Genomic DNA, 12475 nt, shown 5'->3' with positions numbered 1-12475 from the left:
CATCCAGTGTTCCACTTATTGTGTACACTGATCATAATCCTCTGGTTTTTCTCCATAACATGAGAAATACAAATCAACGTTTGATGCGAGTTTATTTTTTACAGGGGTATGATATCAAGATCTGTCACATTTGTGGAAAGGATAATGTGTTGGCAGATGCACTTTCAAGGTCGTAAGTTGTTTATTTTGTTTTGATATATTTTGATGATTAATGTCCTGTAAACAATGTTGCTTTTGGTTGCCCAATAGCAACACTTTATGGGTGGGGGTGTTATGTTTTGGGTTTGTATTTTGGTTTTTGTTCTAATTTGTGATTTGTTTCAGTTAAGTGGTGGCTCATTGACAATCAACTGGCTGATTGGCATCACCTGAGAGAAGCCAATTTAAACCCTGGTCAGCTTTCCACACTCACTCTCTCTGGCAACCAGCACTGGAGCAGCAATGATGTTTAACATTCTCTGATTTTAACTTGTTTGTAATTCAATAAATGTTATTTTGTTTGACTATTCTAGTTTTGTGTCCTTTGTGTTGCTTCCCTAGAGCCTGGGTTGTAACAGGGCCCCGTTTCACTCCTCTGTACCGATTATAAATTACTTTCTAAGGCACTTGCCAACAGATTGGGTGTGGTGTTGAATCAGGTTATCCATCCGGATCAGACCTACTGTATCCCTGGGAGGTCAATATTCGACAATATTGCTTTGATTCGAGATATCTTTGACGTTTCTAAATTGTGTGATTTGGATTGCGGTTTGATTTCTTTGGATCAAGAGAAGGCTGTGTTGAGCATTCTTATTTGTGGAATACGTTAACAGCTTTTGATTTTTGCAAAACTTTGTTAATATGATCAAGGCGCTCTATTGTGATGTTGAGAGTGCACTTAAATTTAATGGTGGCTTATGTGCTCCATTTCAGGTGGGAAGAGGTATCAGACAAGGTTGCACCTTATCTGGAATGTTATATTCTTTGGCCATTGAGCCTCTACTTCAACAAGAAGTAAATTGTGTGGTTTGTTTTTACCAGGTTGTAATAACAAATTTTGCCTGTCAGCCTATGCTGATGATATTGTGGTTTTGATTAACAAACAAAGTGATGTGCAGATTTTAAGTAATTTATTAAATAATTTTAAAATGCTGTCTTCTGCAAAGGTTAATTGGAAAAAAAGTGTTGCTGTACTGATAGGAAAATGGTCTGGTGGAAGTCCTTGCCTTCCTGAGGGTTTAATTTGGGGTAGTGGCGGGATAAAATATTTAGGATTTTTTTTGGGGTGATGATAGTGTGGTACAGAAAAATTGGGAGGGGGTCTTGGAAAAAATAACTGCTCGTTTAGATAAATGGAGATGGTTGCTACCAAATATGTCCTACAGGGGGCGAACTCTTATTGTTAATAATTTGGTAGCCTCATCACTTTGGCATAAAGTGGCTTGTGTAGACCCTCCAGTAAAGCTGTTAAAGGAAGCTCAAGCAGCTCTTGTGAATTTTTTCTGGGATAAACTTCACTGGATCCCTCAAAATGTGCTATACCTCCCGAGAGAGGAGGGTGGACAAGGTTTAGTTCACTTACAAAGTAGATGTGCTGCATTTCGTCTAACTTTCTTACAAAGACTGCTGGATGGTTCAAATGACTTTTGTTGGCGTGCTGCTAGCTGTACTATTCTGCGTACCTTTGGAGGATTTGGTCTGGACAAGTCTCTTTTCCTAATGGATCCAACGAAGCTTGTTTTATCAAGGATGCCAATTTTCTATCAGAACCTTTTTAAAGTATGGGGACTGTTTCGGATACAAAAGACTGAGAAGTTTCATTCTCTCTACTGGCTTCTACAAGAACCATTGGTATGTGGGGCCCGTCTAGCCATTACGGTAAATGGTAACTTACCAGGCTTTAACACTCTTTTGCAGAGATCTAAGGTTTTTACTTTGGGTCATTTACTCTCTGCAACTGGACCAGATTTCAAGAATGTGGAGGCAGCATCCAAATACATAGGTGTCAGGTCCATGCGCTTGTGTGAACAGTTTTTAAATAAGATAAAACAATGTTTTACAATTGAGGAGGATCACTTATTGGAAGAGTTTTTCTCAGGGGATAGCACTCCTGAAGTAGATGATCCCTTTCCATGTTTAATTGTCCAACCCAGTCTTGATGAGAGTTTAAGTTGTTTGTTAAAACCATGTGAATCTTTGTTTTTGGATTTTTTTTCAAGTCAAGGTAAAAAATTGTACAGAGCCTGTGTTTATGTTTTTAATAAGAAATGGTTTGCCTAAAGAGTTGATACACCTTGGCGGTCTTTTTTTAAATTGAGTGAAGATGTTAAACCTGAATGGAGGTCACTTTATAAGCCACCATTATCGAAGAGAACAGGTGACATCCAGTGGAGAATTCTCCATGGCGCAATTGATGTGAACTCTTTTGTTTCTGTGTTGAACCCAGAAGTCAGTCCTGCCTGTCCTTTTTGTCAGCAGAGGGAGACTGTATTTCATGCATTTGCACTTTGTTGTAGACTTAAAAGATTTGTTTGCCAGGTTTAATGAAAGGTTTTGTATTGAGACTTTTATTTTGGGTTTTAAATATTGTCGGGCGGATTGTTTTAAGTGTCAATTGTTGAATTTTTTAGTGGGGCAAGCAAAAATGGCCTTTTACATCTCCAGGAAAAATAAAATAGAACAAAGGTTTGGGGATGATGTCAACGCATCTTTTGTGTCCTTGGTAAAGTCTAGAGTTTTGATATTTTTATAAAATCATGGAAGATCTTTCCACTTTTGAATCGATATGGTGTATTTATGGTGCTTTGTGTGTAGTATGTGAGGGTGAATTGTGTTTTTCTTTATGATTTTGTTGGTGAATTTTGTGGTGATCCAACTTTGTTGAAGTGATTTTTTTCTTTTCTTATTTTTTTGTTTATTTGGTATGTGAAGAGTAATTAAATGTTAATTGTTAATAAAGTTTTTTTCAAATTCAAATTCTCTCTCTCTCTCTCTCTCTCTCTCTCTCTCTCTGCCCGCCGCAGGATTCCCCCACCTCATCTGCTTCGGGTGCCTGTTTGCCGGGCTGACTGTGGATTTCCTTGTTGTGTGTCGTTGTGGATTTAATAACCTGTTGTATATACTCTCTCCCACCGTCCGCTTGTGTGGCCGGAGTCCGGACGTGTGTGGTTTATCTCCCCAGTGCTTGTGTGTGCTCCCCGCCTCCAGCCGTCTGCCCCGGAGTGGCCATTGCGCCCAGACGTGCAGGCCCGTCGCGACAAGGCAAGCAAACCAAGCAATTGCTTGGGGCCCCGGAATTTTCTGGGGCCCCAAGACAACGACTGGTTGAGAATAAATGCAACGACAAACTGTGTCCCTTTGATAGTCAATGCAATGCAGTAAAGTGCAATGACACTGTTATTATCGGAATCCCCCTCAAGGGGGCCCCCTCTCAGTACTAGTTGCTGACAACAGGCAGCCAGCCAACCATGTGATCTCTGCTGCCGGCAAAATACAAAACTTTGGCAGTCATCATGAAGCGGATTTATGCTTCTGGAAGCCAGAAAAGAAAGAAAAGAAAGGAAGAGGAATATAAGAAAAAACAAGATAGTGGTAAGTAATAATTTACATTGGATGAAATAGCTCTACTTGTCTTGTGCAAATGATGTAATTTTGCAGCAGGTAGGCAGTAGCAAAAATCTGTTTATGTTAGCTATACCTGCCTGACGGCAAATGCTGCTTGTAACGAACAGTTAGTGAACTTTTTTCTCGAACAAACGGAATATGGTTACATACTGTAATATGTTTTTTAACGAGATAAGGAAGACGCAGATCTGTTTCAAAATCGCTGTTTAATTCCATGATGTTGCTGTAGCTTAGTATTAGGTTTAAATGAAAGTGCTAATGAAACAAACTATTCCACAACGTGATAATCTATTTAACAAAATAATGTATCTACCAAATGGGGATAGGAAAACGACACGATCAATTCTGTGCATCAAACAATAGCTTGGGAAGTTTTTAAGCATCGGTGGTATATGAAAGCAGCCGCATCCCTTATAAATATCAAAATATGGAAATGCTATTGCTAACATATCTTTTCGGTAACACTTTATAATAACCATCATTAATAGATGGTATATTGTTAGTTATTTAATCTTTAGTTATTGTCATTTAACTGTTAGCAAACCGATCGTTTTACTTAATAAATACTTTGTAAACAATCTATACGTTATTTACCAGAAAGAGGCAGAGGAACGTTATTTTTTCATAACTTATGTGCTATAGTGTCAGGATATACAGTAGTGACAGTTTATGCAAATATGACATAAGTTACCAATAGATCTTGAACAGTTACTTTATTCTGTGTAGCAATGTTTACACTGTTACAAGTACAGTATCAGGACAACCCACATGTTTCACTGTTACTGTTTATTAACTATTTAACAAAGTATTATAGTCATTTGTTGCAACTTTGTCTATGTTTATAGACAGTTTACAAACCAACTAAGTTAGTAACCCTTAACAAAGTGTTAGGAATATTTGGTCCGTCTATCTATGTAATGTTTATAGATGTTTTAAAAATGGTTTCTTAAGGATCTACAAGCATTTTTAATCATTACCCAATACCTAATATATTATATGATAGATATGTGTGTTACAATAAACTGTTAATTTACAACACTACTAATAATTAGTAATTTAATTATAATTTAATTGTTTGTTAACAGTAAAAGGACTGTTTGCTAACAGCTAAATGACCATTAAAGATTAATTAACTATCAATTTACCATCTTTATATGATTGTTATTATAAAGTGTTACCATCTTTTCTTTCTCTCTCAAGGTGCTTTGCTTAAATTTCTCAGGGCGCAGGCTCTTCCTAAGGATACATCCACTGATGAAGGTAGAGTGAATTTCTCTCACTGAGCTGAGCTGTTTATACTGACCTCTTTCAATATGCTAACAGTGAAATGGTGAAATGTACTTAACAGGTAATTTCAGATTTTTTTTCCAATTATTTTCCCAGCTACACCATCAACGTCATCCTCAACATCAACAGATGCATCACTTCTCAGTGCTGATGTTTCTTCTATAGCACAAGGTACCACAAGCTCTAATTATAGCTGATATCATGCACAGCCCAGAGTTTAAACTGATAAGTGTGTGCTGTCATATTGTTAGAAAAAAAACTGTGCAAATCACTATTGAATTCCCACCAAACTGTGTAAATAAACATTAAACTTTAAACCTTAAACTGTATGGCTATGCTGTGGTTCCTGTAGGCTTTGCGTGCGTGTGGGGGGGCCTCCATGTCCATTTTGCTTGGGGCCCCCAAATTCCTTCAAACGGCTCTGCAGATGTGCTACTGTCTGTTATCATACATTATTATTTAAATAAACTTCCTGTTATCCGCAATGGGATCTATTGTGTTTTCTACCTGACAGGTAAGTGTGTTTCAACTATTTAATGTTAACTCAATAACTAAAAATACAACATAACAGAATTTTTGTAAGTTTGTCACATGTAAGATTAACATCAAAGAGTCAAGTGTTTTGTTTTAGACAGATATTAAATGTAATGGTTCAATTAAAGAACTGTGTGAAAAGTACCTGCTGTAAATGTACAAACTATTAATAAACCTGTTGCCAAGGCATAAGAGTTAAAAATTAATAATATTTAATTGGGAGATAAGCATTTCATTTTGACAAATGGCTTAAATACACTATATACACAAAACCATTGAAGAGGGTTTGCTCATAAATGCATATAAAATAAAGTTATGTGAACTTGAGATTTTTATACTGTTACTACATATGACAAATAACTTATAATGTGTGACACAACACAATACTTTGATTTACTGAACGTTAATATTAATTTCACATTATAGTTGACCCCTTTTATCAAACTCAATATAATACAATATTATGTATAGTATATTAATATACAGTGCAGGTCTATAGATTATAAATGTGACTGTTGTTATAATGGTTATAATTTCTATTAGATAGAGCAGAAGCTGTAAAAGTGGTCAACTTTCTATTTCTCTCTTGCTGATTAAAAAAGCTTAATCCACTCATTATTCCAGATTTAAAAGTCTACTTGCTGTCACGGTGACGAGTGACTTTACATTACAGCTTTGCGTTTATATTTTGAGTCAGTTTGAGCTTTACTCGTTCAGTGCATGGTCTTGACATTAGCATTTCTTTTTTGCTACAATCTCTGTGCAAACGTTTTAGATTTTATTACTCTTGTTTATCAAACCAGAGTGGCGATAATGTGGCGAGGCAGACAAGACAATGCATATGGCCAGACTGTACAGGTGGAGTGTTGCAGTGGGGCACTGTGACTAGAGGCTTTTATTATGACACTGGACTGAGAACACACTATACATACATACACTTTTCATACAAACATAATACATATTTGTTTTGCGCGATTTTGTAACACCAGTTAATGTATGTATGTCAATGATTGTGTATCGTTTGAGTGTTGTTCCTGTCCTCTTTCTGAGCATTATTTTAATTTGTTGATTTATGTATTGTGGTAAGAATCCAACCAAGGCCATGTTAGATGTTTATTTTTTTCAATCATCCACTTAACATAAATGAAAAAGTCATACTTACGTACTGGAACATTTTCACATTGCAAACAGAAGAAACCCGGTCATAGTAATTGCCACTATTTTAAAAAAACATTTCCCGCCAATAGAGGGCACAATTAATTGGTCTCTTGTCTGAGGGGGAGATTGGTGTTTGTTTGATTCTTTGATAAACATTCATTAATAATGAATTTAGTTTGTTTTGTTTCAAATGTTGGTAAATTTTGTATATTTTTTGGTTCTAACAGTTATGTATTGGTTACTGTTAAATCTGTATTAATTTGTTTTGCCTTTTTAAAATTTCTTTATTACCATCATTGATTTAATGGTTTAGTCCAAGTGAGAGGGCTTAGGGGCCAGTCACACCAAAAGCGCTTTAAACGCTTGCAAACGCAAGGTGCGACGCATTGCCTTTTTTAAAAAAAGAGCAGTGCGACGCGGCTTTTCATATTGCTAAGCAACCACCGAGTCAGCTGTCTTGTCAATCAAATATTGAAGCGTGAGCGCTCTTTTGCTGTTAACTGTCATATTAACACAAACTTTAAAAAGAGGGCGCTTGCTCTGATCTTGTTTGAGGGTGAGAGGTGCACAAACACACAGGAGAGAGTGAGCGAGTGGAGTCCGGTTCTTCAAAGCAACTGTAAACTTCACTCACCACAACGTAAGGCCCGCCTCTCCCCTCATTCGATTGGACAATGGAAAGACACGAATGACGTCGGGCGCTTCTCCGCTCTCAGCGCTCCTTCAAAAACGCGTGTGCGGCAGGCGGCAAAAAAACCCAAGACGCTCGGCGCGCATAAACAGCGTGCAAACGCGCCCTGCCCATAGAATATCATTCAAAAAAGGCGCCTGCAACTGCCATAAACGCTTTTGGTGTGACTGGCCCCTTAGACTATTTAAGAGGGTCTCTCAGTGTTGTATGAGGAGGTGAGTGAGTTGGTTTGAAAGTTCTTTGCTTGGTTTTTGGGTCAAATTATTGACAGCTAAAAGTTTTGTTTGTGAAATTGACTTTGAACAGTTTATTTTACTTTTGTTTCTTTTGATACTTTTGAATTTTCACAGTAAATATTAAATATCACTTTTGACATCTTCAGCACGTCACTTCATTTTTTTATGCCTCCATTGGCCGGTACATCCAGAGCAGAGGTGCCACTACAGCTTGAGCATTGTTGGGGCCCTATATAGCAATTGGAGAAGTCTGGAGAAGTCCAGAACAGCTGTTCGTTCGATGGCCTGTTTTTTCATCATAATAAAGGAATCTAGGACAATCTATATGAATATAACCAGTTATGTGTATCAATTAGTTTACCATTATGTATGCATTGCAATCATGTTTTGGAGAAGGGCATACATTGTGAAAGTTATCTTTATCTATTATCTTTGTTTTATTAATTTTTATCATATGTATCTGTTCACCTAAATATGAAAGAAACAGCAAGGTAATGGAAGCTATTAGCTGGAATGCCTGCTTTTGTTTTTATATGGCAAATTGAATTTTGTTATCTACTCAAAGGGGGATGATCTGGGATGCGTTTACACAGACCTCTTCCTGCTGTAATGGTTATCTGATCAAAGGGGGGATGACCAGGAATGCGTTTACAGCTTTCCTTTCTTGCCTGACTGTAACCTTTCTTTCATGTTTTATTGTAATCTGAAGGCATTGTTTCCATCTGAAGGGACCGCCCCCTTCGAATGGCTTTAAATGTAATGCATGTATACCCAAAGTCAGACTTGGTTACTGCAGCTCCCGGGCTCTATGCTCTGATTCGAAGAACACTTTCTGCAATAAAGACTACTGCTCGAGGAAATCCAAGTCTCCTGGTCTTCGCTATAAAGTTTCCAACAAAGTCTACCGCATAGTTTCAATGTCAAGGGTCACAGAGGGTCTTAAAATATTGAGTAGTGAAGATTCCTGTCTGGGTTCTCCGGCTCAGCACCACCCACAGAACCCTTTGTCCTCTGGAGACCTGGAGAAGGAAAGGGAAACTGCTCTTTTTTTGATAGAGTGGCTGCCGGCTGAAAAGCCGACAGAACAGAAACAAAAGGAAACCAAAGATTCTCTACCCGGCCCTTCTCTTGGGGAGGGAGTGGTGCAATCACCATCTCCCCAAAAGCAGTCCCTGTCATCTCCAGGTTGCCTGTCTAAGGGCAGCTTTTCCTTATGCTTTCTGGAGAGCTTTGTGGCGGGCTGGACAGCCGGGCCGGTTCGAGGGGTGTTGATGCTGAGGTGGTGTGGCCGGTGGACGGGCAGCCTTCCGTCGGAGCATGATGTGACTAATTGCCTCAGTCTTCTGGGCGGCCAAGAACTGTTGGGCGAAGCTCTCAAAGGCCTGGGACACCTGAGCATTCAGGAAGCGGGCTTTATCCAGAACAGCGTGTGGTGCCAAGTCCGTAGCCGCTCACAGTTCTTCTAGGACAACTAAATTGTGACCACCCTCGTGGAGGTATTTCAGTGCCTTGGTCTGATGGTCCTGAAGCAACACCATAGTTTGCAGGGCTGACGGTTGGCACTGCATGTCAGTGCAGAGGAGTACTTACAGGCCCGCGAAGGCAGGGCTTGCTTCTCCCTCTAAGAGGCAGCGGTGGCCAGACACAACTGCATTACAACCGACCACTCCACCATCGGGACAGCCGCGTAGCCCTTATCGGCTCTGCCCACAACCTTTTAACCTCTTAATTGACCTTGGCTAAGAAGGGCAGAGCGTTGAGGAACAGCATGGGCTGCCCCGAGAAACCAATGATCGCGGAGGTTCGGGTGCTTGGGGAGGAGCCCAGACAAAGAATGACGTTGTCGGTTGCTTCTTTCCAGTATACACCATGCCTACAGGGTACTGTTTGGCGGTGGAAACCCAAGGATTAACCGTTCTAAATCGTACTGTAATGTACTGTACCATACCATTGGTAGAAATTAAGCTTAAGAAATATTTTCAATACTAACATATTTAGATTTTTTTAACCAATAGGAAAAGTAATTATCCTAGTGAAATCTGTACTCTTACCTTTGTTGCTGCTTGGGCTTCCCCTGTCCATCCTGCTACTCCTCCAACTACTACAGCACCTGCTAGTGCTGGTAATGCCGCTCCTGCCATTGCCTGTGATTCTGCTCCTGCCTCTGCCTGTGTAGCTCGTCTCGATGCTGCTGATCCTGCCTGTGTAGCTCCTCCCAATGCTGGTGATCCTGCCTGTGTTGCTCCTCCCAATGCTGGTGATCCTGCCTGTGTTGCTCCTCTCTCCGCTATTAGGGTTATTATCCATTGTAGTTTGTCTACTACCCACTGTAATTGTGCTTCAGCGGCTAGCACTATTGCGGCTCCTGCGACTGCTCCAGCTACTGCTAATCCTCTTTGTGTTTCTACTCCTATTAATAATGCCAATACTGCTACTGCCCTTCCTGCTAAACCTCCTGATACTGCTGATACTGCAGTTGCTAAGGCTTCGGATACTGCTTGTGTTTCCCATAGTGAACGTAATATGGTAACACTTGCTCCTGCTGCTGCTCCTGCAACAGCTCCTACTGGTATGAGTCCAGCAGCAACTGTTCCCGCTATACCTCCTACTGCTACTATCAGTGCTGCTGTTAGCATTTGTGGCGGTTGTCTCCACACTTGTGCTTCCATGAGTTCAGATTCCCTTTCTTTAGCTGCTGCTTCTGGGTCTTTCACTGTAAACCATAAAATTATTATTTATTGTGTCATCATAACAGAAATACAAAGATCTTATAAATACTAGTTCATGTTGTTCAAATGTAATTTTACTGATCTAACACATGTTGCGTGATATAAAAACCTCAGTAAATAATGACTTAGATCTTTCCTATAGCCACAGCAGTTCCACAGATAATTTTTTCGAATAGTTTCCTGTAGAGATGACATTACATTTATGTGCCATGGTCTAATATGTACACTGTAAAAACACTAATTAATGAAATGTTGGAAGGGGAAAAATATATAAGTTAAACCAATATTCTTTTTCGGGCTTGGTTGAGAAAACATATTATTTTAAGTTTGCATAAATGTATTTTTAAAACAGTATGGAGGGTTTTTTCAAATACAGTCTACATTCAGAATGCCTAGTGTTGATTGAACTAATTAAGACAAATCTGGTTGATATGTCGACTTATGGCAGCTATTCCCCCCAGCAAAATGCTCATATTATTATTTAGGCATGAAAGTATGTGTTTAAAGTTCAAATACACGGTCAGTTAATAAAGATCTATTTAAAAATGTGCTCGGAGACTTTCGGAGATGAGCTACAGAGGATCACCGCGGGCACTCAGCACTCACACCCCGCCCAATGTAGCCTTGCCTTGGCAAGGTCTTCAGAAATCAACCGCTGGCTCTGATGGGATTTAATTAATTTTCATTTCTTATACTTAACAATGAAAGGATCATGTTTTACATCATATTTTATTATTTCACTTAATTGAAATCACAGCTGAGTTATGTATCGTAAATTACACTGCTGTCCCATTTGTTATATAACCAGACTGTGTTCTGCTCACAAGATTGAACACAAGAGGAGTGGGTGGAGAAATAGTCCCAATACATAATAATTTTAAATAAAACGAAATATACCCGTGTGTGTGCGTCTGTGTGTGTTTTAAATTTATAATGTCTTTAGTCGGAAGGATCTGGATCACAGTAACCACAGTGTAACCACAGTAGCAGCGGGACTGTCAATAAGGAAACAGCTTGGTCAGTTTAACCAACCAATGAAGAAGAAACAGCAACTTGTTGTGTATGTTTTGAGATGACCAGCAGTGATGGAAGTAAATAAACAGGCGACTAATGTTGCAGTTTGAGTTAAATCACTCCTCAACTTGGTCCATCTTGTTCTCACCATCGCAAACAGAAATAACTGACACAGTTTTTTACATGACGGGAGGGGTTCTAGTGGACCAATGACATCGCTTATGCACAATATATAAAATGGACTTTACTCGCCACCAGTTTCACTCAAGTCATCGGCCGTTTTGCAATTTTACGTCAGGTAAGTGGTAGTAGATAAATGTTAATTTTAGACTATTAATTGACAAATATGCAAATACTACATTTCTGTAAAGATATATTAAGGTGTGTTATATGTTATGTGTCCGATGTAAAGTGGAGCTATTTTAGTTTACACAGGGGCAGTTTAACTTACTGGACAGGGTTTAGATTAGGACTAGGTCTTATGTGATGTTTTTTTTTAGTTATATTAGTATATTAATTTCTTTTTTTTACTTTATAGCTTTTGACAAACTAATTTTCTTCTCACATACATTCAGATATTAGAATAAAAAAAGAACATATCACAAATAATAATACTATGAATAACAATAACAAACTATGATAGCATATGCCAGCAACCGGAAGTGATCAACCCAGTTTTTCACGTGATGTTCGACATATACCCTATAGGTTTAATTAACTTACGTGTGATGTCTGAGTGAAATTTGGCCTAACGTTTACATTATTTAAGTAAATAAAGTCTTTCACTACCAAGCTTTACTATATTAAACATGTATTTATGTATGTGTGTGTGTGTTTATTTTTAAAATATTACTCTTGTTTATCAAACCAGAGTGGCGATAACGTGGAGAGGCAGACCAGAGGGATGCATAATGGCAAGACTGTCTCCTCCTGTACGGTGGATGAAGAAGTTATCCTAAATGGCTTGTGATTGTAATGAATTAAAAGCTTTTGTTTTTATGTGACTTAAGTAATCATTTTGTTACCAACACCATCATAAAATTATTTGGTAAATAACTAAAACATTTTATATAAATTCACAAATAATAATTAAAGTAACGCATAAAACATTGAATAAATACTTACATTTTAATTTACAGAGTCTTTGCTGTAAGTTTTTAAATATTCAACTGATTAAAACATTTTAGTTTAACTATAAACTAGTTGAGCAAACATAATTTTTC

At 38.4% G+C, this 12475-nt stretch overlaps 1 long non-coding RNA gene across 1 annotated transcript; it reads left to right on the top strand.

Moving 5' to 3' along the window:
- Positions 1 to 3223: 3223 nt before the first annotated feature.
- Positions 3224 to 5308, top strand: LOC141369380 (uncharacterized). Its single transcript, XR_012373048.1, has 3 exons — positions 3224 to 3570; positions 4804 to 4863; positions 4987 to 5308. It is a non-coding gene; the product is annotated as an uncharacterized lncRNA (long non-coding RNA).
- The last annotated feature ends 7167 nt before the right edge of the window (positions 5309 to 12475 follow it).

Source organism: Misgurnus anguillicaudatus, chromosome 13, assembly GCF_027580225.2.
Source record: "Misgurnus anguillicaudatus chromosome 13, ASM2758022v2, whole genome shotgun sequence".
Taxonomy (NCBI): domain Eukaryota; kingdom Metazoa; phylum Chordata; class Actinopteri; order Cypriniformes; family Cobitidae; genus Misgurnus; species Misgurnus anguillicaudatus.
The sequence above is the reverse complement of the archived record's forward strand: the minus strand, read 5'-3'. Positions and strand labels throughout refer to the sequence as shown.